The sequence below is a fragment of the Numenius arquata genome, chromosome 25, assembly GCF_964106895.1.
Source record: "Numenius arquata chromosome 25, bNumArq3.hap1.1, whole genome shotgun sequence".
Taxonomy (NCBI): Eukaryota; Metazoa; Chordata; class Aves; order Charadriiformes; family Scolopacidae; genus Numenius; species Numenius arquata.
The window spans coordinates 1,564,104-1,570,785 of NC_133600.1; positions in this window are offsets into that span (position 1 = coordinate 1,564,104).

Below are 6,682 nucleotides of genomic sequence, written 5' to 3' on the forward strand. Positions count from 1 at the left end.
TGAAATGAATGTGAAATCTCCGCTGGGGAGAGGAGATGCTCCCGGCAGCGGAAAGGGACCGACTCCTCCCCGCAGTGCAGGGATCCAGGGGAGCGCACGCCACGCACACACCGCACGGCCCTTCCCACCGTCCTGGCTGCACTCTCCATCCTTGATTTTTATTTTTTTAAATAATTATTTTTCTTTTCTTTTCTTTTCTTTTTTTTTTTTTCTTAACCCAAACACAAGGCATGGGATAAAGAAGGGGCAATGCTCGGCCGGATAGGGGCGAGCCAGGCCGGTGGGGGCAGCTTTGGGCTCCCGGCTGAAGCCAAGGAGCGGGCGAAGTCTGTGCTTTATTCCTTCTCCCATGGGACATGGGGTGACATCAGGAGCTTGGCCAAGAAAGACCTGGCTGTGGCCGAGGGAGGATTCGGCACAGGATTTCCCCATGGAGGAGGTTGGTTAGAGGGGAAAGGATGCCCAGCGCAGTGGGGCAGAAGCTCTGCAGGGTGTCTATACCCTCTGTCATGGCATTTTCCCAAATTCCTGGCCAATTCCCCATCCGGCTGGCCAACCGCCTGGCTTTTTGGAGCCGATTCGGCAGGTCTGCCCGTCCTGTGCCACCTTTCTGCCTCCTGAGCGCTTTTCGAAGAGGGGCTTTGCCCTTGCGACTGTGGCCAAATCCCTGGTTGAGTTGGACCCAGGTTTTTCCCCCCCGAGGAGCTGTTTGGAACTGTTAGTTTGGGGTCTGTTCTCTATTTAGCAGGACCCGGGAGGTTTTTAGGGAGAGAAACTGCCCGTTGGAGTGAAGGGGAAGCGAAAGGTCCTTACTCCTTCCCCGGGAAGCCACGGTGTGGTCGGGACCTGCTGCTCCGAGCTTGGGAAGCTCAAAAGGCAAAGAAGGGATGGATTTGTGGGGCGATGCGGCGATAGCCTGCAGTGGCGGGGCTGCTCGAGGGACTCTCCGGCCAGGATCTGCAGAAGGTTTTTCCGTCCCTGTTCCTGCAGCAAATGCCAAAAGCTATAAGGGAAAACCCTGCTCCGAGGCAGCCCCACTTTCTGCTGACAAAGGGCTAAAATCCCCAGCCCCTTCCTACTTCGTGTTGATTTCTCGTGCGTCCAACCCCATCCTCTGGCAGCTCGGATCATCCCTGAGCGTAAGCTAAAGACCTTCAATTCCATAATTGCACCCCTTAAACTTAACGAGCAGCTTTCTTAGCGATGGTAAGGGATATCCATGCCGTTGGTTTAGAAGCCTCCTAGGGAAGACCATGGACCAGCCTCGACCGGGGAGGACTCACCAGGAAGCCGATGGGATTTCTGCTTCGGTGTAAGGCAGAGAAAAACTCGGGTCCATGCCCTTCCCCGGCCGCTGCCGCCCGCCATGTCCAGCCCTGCGCTTTCTGGCTTTGCAAAGTCTGAACTGTTTCTCGGAGCACGTCGGAGTTTGTCGGCCCTGTTTCTCCCCCCCCCGGCGGCGTTGGAGCCCGGGTCCGTGTTACGGCCGCCGACCCTCCCTGCGCGATGTCGAGTGCCAATGCGCCGCCCTCCGGCGCAGCGTTCGCCGGGGCAGGGATGCGCCAGGCTTCTTCCCTGCCCTCCTGGATCCTAAAGCTTGTGCGAGGCAAGAAGTCAGTACTGCCTTTTTTCATCTAGAGGGTTGTGCCTTTTTTTTTTTTTTCTTTTTTTTTTTCCTTTTGAAGCATCATTTCCGACAGCACCGGTCGCTTCCCGGCTCCTCTCTGCGGTGGGAAAAGCACTCGAGGAAATGAATGTTCTCTCGCCCTCCGTTCCTGCGGGACAGCAGCACTCCCTTCCTCGGAGGAAACAGCCGCGGGTGTTTTGAAATGTTTTTGGAGGAGGAAAAAAAGAGAAAAGAAAAAAAAAAAAAAAAGCACACACCCTTCTTTACATCCTTGGTATTCGTCAGCCAACGTGCACCAATGGTCAGCGTCACCCTTCTCATTTCATCCGGCAAAGAAACCAAGAAAGCACCTTAAATCGGGAAAAGACTGAGCCCTCGCCACCGGTTGCATTTTTCCGGCTTACGACACAGCGTCCACCTCATGGGAGAGAATTTTGGATTCTGAGCAATAAGAGCCCCCGTGGGAATCTAGGGAAGACTGGAAGTATTAGAGACGTGTAACTCAACCTGCCAAACTGCGGGAACCTGCACTTTTCAGTTCTTTTAAAGGAACCGACTTGTCGGTTACGTGATTTCTTGGGAGGGGATAAATGATTAGATGTCAATTAAATTATCTCTTGCCTGGGACGGGGCGGGGGGGGCGCGCATCCAAAGGGATGGCAACGGCGTGCCGATTCCCCCCCTGCGGCACCTCTGCTGGCTCTCCCGAGCGTGGGGGGCAGCGGTGGCCGTGCCAGGTCCCTCACGCTCCCTCGGTGCCACCAAGGGACAGTGGCTCGGCAGAGCCGGGCACCGAGCTTGTAGGCAAAGGGTGAGCAAAAAAACCTGGCTAGAAATGCCCAAAAAAGGGAGATTTCCGCTCTCCCCCGCGCCGGAGCTGCGTGCGGCCGGTGGAGCTGATGCACGGGAGCCCCGGGACGCCCCCCGACTCGCTTTGATGCTCGGTCCTCGGCCCCTGGGAGATGTTTCCGTCCCTCCGGCCACGAGACATTTGGCCGCTTTATTTTCATTCCCCTTGAGCGGGGCGACCTCGGCCGCGAGGGGTTGCTCTTTTCCAGATGAAGATTAACTTTGTGTTTGTTTGTCTGCTCCGGCAGTTTAGCTGAGTGTGCATTTCCACCTCCAGAACCCTCACACTGTGTATAAAAATGGATAAAAAATATATATATAATATATATTCTTGTGAATGTTGGTGCAAAAAGAGAAAAATATATAACGTTTCAGTCGGTTTTATGTTATTTTTTATCTATATGAATGAAAGGAAGAAATGGAAAAGATTTTTTTTCCATTTACCACCCTCTACACACACACACACCTACCTGTAGATACCGACAGGTTTTATGGAAATGTTTTACTTTTTAGAGTTAGGAACATGCTTCTGTTCTCATTGAATGTTCTGTCTTGTAAGATTGTAATTTCTATTTTTTTAAAGAAAAGAAAATAACTAAATAAAATTTCCTCTTTCGGACCAGTCAGCTAGGAAGGGAGGGCAGGGGAGGGAGAAATGTTTATTTAAGGACAAAAGCGTTGTCTGAATTTTTCATGACATTAAATAAAAAGTAATATAATGTACGGACGAAAAGCTTTTTATTGAGGTGTATTCCATAGGTACGTAGACGTGTATTGCACAAAATTTACAGGAAGAAAAATAAAGTCTGTTTTGCAAGGTAAAAAAAAAAAAAAAAAAAAAGAATAATGTTGGCAACAGTGACTGTGATTCCAAATTTTAGCGAGGGGGGAGGCTGGAAGGGAACCCCTCAGAGTCACGGAAATGACCTCACTGTCATTTCTTGAGGGGCTCAGGACCTGCCGCAGCAGAAGCCCCGATGCAGGGCAGGATTTGGACACAAGGCTGGATTTTGGACGTTGTAAGGGTATTATTGGGTCACTTAAAGGCAGGCACACGCTGGGAAGGATCCCAGGTTCTGGGAAGGGGCTTCATCTGGGAAACCTCTGTCCAAACACCCCCAAGCTGAGGACGGTGACCTCACCCAGCAGAACCGGGGACACATTTCGGGACGGGGGGTACGTGGATTTGTTTTCAAACAGTACCCAGGAGGGAAGGAAGGAAGACGGGTGCTCTGTGTACAAGAAGGATGCAAGGGCTGGGATGCAAGGACTCCTCTCCATCCGGATGCAGTCGGTTCAAAGGTATCACTGTGTGTGAACTCATCCTGGTCTCCCTCTGCTTCCCCCGAAAAAAATCTCACCTGGGTGCACACTCCCTGCTCCCCCTGCAAATCCAGAGCCGTTGTGTCCACAGCAGCAGCCGCCGAACTGCCCGGGAGCTGTGGAGCAGAGGGAAATGAAGAAAAGGGACCCTTGTACCAGGAGGTGGCCAGAAAATCCCAGGGTGTCACCTCACCAGCTCCCCAACCACTGTCACTGCCATTCCCAGGAGGCAGCACGCGTCCTCCACAGATCCCACCCGCAGCGTTGATATATATTGAAGGGTAAAACCTGGCTGTTAGGAAGAGCCAGGAAGAGGGCACGGCTCGTGAAGACACGGGGAAGGGGTATCATCCAGGTGGGACAAGGCGGGAGCGGGACCAGGAGTGCGGGGGGGGACGACACGGGGACCAGCAGGAGCCGGGGCAGCGATGCGGGTGTCACAGCCCACGGCCCCACCGAGCTGCCACACACCAGCACTTTTATTTGGGTTTCATTTTTTTTTAAAAAGATGTCTTTTTCCAAAAGACGTCTTTTTCCCCAAAAATCTTGTGTCTTCATAATTTTTTATTTTTTTTTTTTAAATATTAAAATTAAAGCATGGGAAATCTGTTAAAAAATTCCTTGCGAAGAACTACTCTTTAAACAAAACATGCTTGTGAAAAAGGGCATTTCAGTCGCAGGGGAGATGCTGGGAATGGCCGAGAGGAGCGTTAACATCCGCAGCCCGTGGGGGACGGGTTCAAGCGGCCCCCAAAAGCCCAAACACCCCCAGCAAGAGGCGGCAGGACGGGACCCCCCCACGGGGGACACAGCCAGGAGCTGCCGGTAACGGGGTCCCCAACGTCCTCGTCCCCGCTGCCCATCCCGCTTTCCCCCAGTAAACTCTCTCTTTCTCTTACTGGTGGCCCAACGTCTCCAGTAGCACTGGATTTACTGGAGCGGAGTGACCTCTACTGGTTCATAGCTAAAATATTCCCTGCGTTTCTGTGATGTTTCTGGACCAATGGAGGGCAGGTGGCCCTGGTCCTTCCCTCCCCAAAAATATTTGCCCAGCTGGAAAATACTGCCTGTGCCTGCTTTGGGGAGCAGTCCCCAGCAGAGCAGGGCGGGCTGCCTAGAAATCAACCCCAAAACAGGTATTTTAGGGAAATTTGCAGACTAGGGGTGTGAAGGCCTCAGTGTTTGCTCACAGAATCACAGAATGATCTGGGGTTGGAAGGGACCTCTGGAAACCATCTCCTCCAACCCCCTGCCAGAGCAGGGTCACCCAGAGTAGGTCCCACAGGAACGTGTCAAGGTGGGTTTGGAATGTCTCCAGAGAAGGAGACTCCACCACCTCTCTGGGCAGCCTCTTCCAGGGCTCTGCCACCCTCACAGGAAAGAACTTCCTCCTCATGTTTAGATGGAACTTCCCATGTTCAAGTTTGTGCCCGTCACCTCTTGTCCTGTCACTGGGCACCACTGAAAAAAGACTGGCCCCATCCTCCCGACACCCACCCTTGAAGTATTTATAGGCTTTGATCAGATCCCCCCTCGGTCTTCTCCAGGCTAAAAAGACCCAAGTCCCTCAGCCTTTCCTCATAAGAGAGATGCTCCAGGCCCCTCATCATCTTTGTAGCCCTCTGCTGTGCCCTCTCCAGCAGTTGCCTGTCCTTCCTGAACTGGGGAGCCCAAAACTGGACCCAGTGCCCCAGATGGGGCTTCACCAGGGCAGAGGGGCAGGATGACCTCCCTCCACCTGCTGGTCATGGTCTTCTTGATGCACCCCAGGATGCCATTGGCCTTCTTGGCCACAAGGGCACATTGCCCACTCATGGTCATCCTATTGTCCACCAGGACTCCCAAGTCTTTCTCCTCAGTGCTGCTCTCCAGCAGGTCACCCCCAGCCTGTCCTGGTGCAGGGGGTTATTTCTCTCCAGGTGCAGCACCCTGCACTTGCCCTTGTTGAAGTTCATCAGGTTCCTCTCCGCCCAACTCTCCAGCCTGTCCAGGTCTCACTGGATGGTGGCACAACCTTCTGGTGTGTCAGCCACCCCTCCCAGCTTTGTGCAAAGTGTTAGAGGGATGAGCCTGAATCACACAGCCCAGAGACGGGCTGGTACCTACGGTAAGGAGTAAAAATGCAGTGTAAACAAGGAGTTAAGGAGCTACAGAAGCAAACACAAGTGTATAAATTCAGCAAGTGTGTCAGTCGGGCTGTCGGTGTGGCCGGGCAGGGGCTTCCCAGCGCCCCCCTGTCCGGCTGCACCAGCACAAGGATTTCAGAGTGATTTGTCTGTTCAACCCTCCCCACCCCGCTTGGCTGGAGTGCAGAAGGAGCAAAGTCACGCAAGCACCAGGCACCAGCTCCGTTGCTGATAATGATTCACCTGATTTATCCAGAAGTGAAATCAGCATTTAATGGCAGAAGTTATAAACAGCAATCTGCTCTATGACCATGCAGCCCTGGCTCCATATCCAGCCATGACCTACTGACCGTTGGAACTAACCCTGGAACCAAACCTTGGCGAGAGCTGGCAGCTGGATGCTGTAACGCTATTTGGAGATGGAGCCTGTGGGTGACTCCAAAGTGTGTCCTCTGAAGGGTTTTTAACAGTCATGAAGGGGTCACGGCGATGGGAGGTCCAGGACCAAGCAGGACCAAGCATTGTCGGCCCCAGCTCCCTGCCCATAGTGGCCTCTCCTCGGCCCTCAGCCACCATGGAGGTTCCCCCACCCCTTGGGGGCCATCCATGCACCCATCTGGTGAATGGGCTGTGAAAAACCCACCCCCCGGGGATGGGGACCAGGCTCCGGCACAACTCGCACCCCTCCTGCCTGTGACAACTCATAGAATCACAGACTGATTTGGGTTGGAAGGGACCTTAAAATCAACTGAGTCCC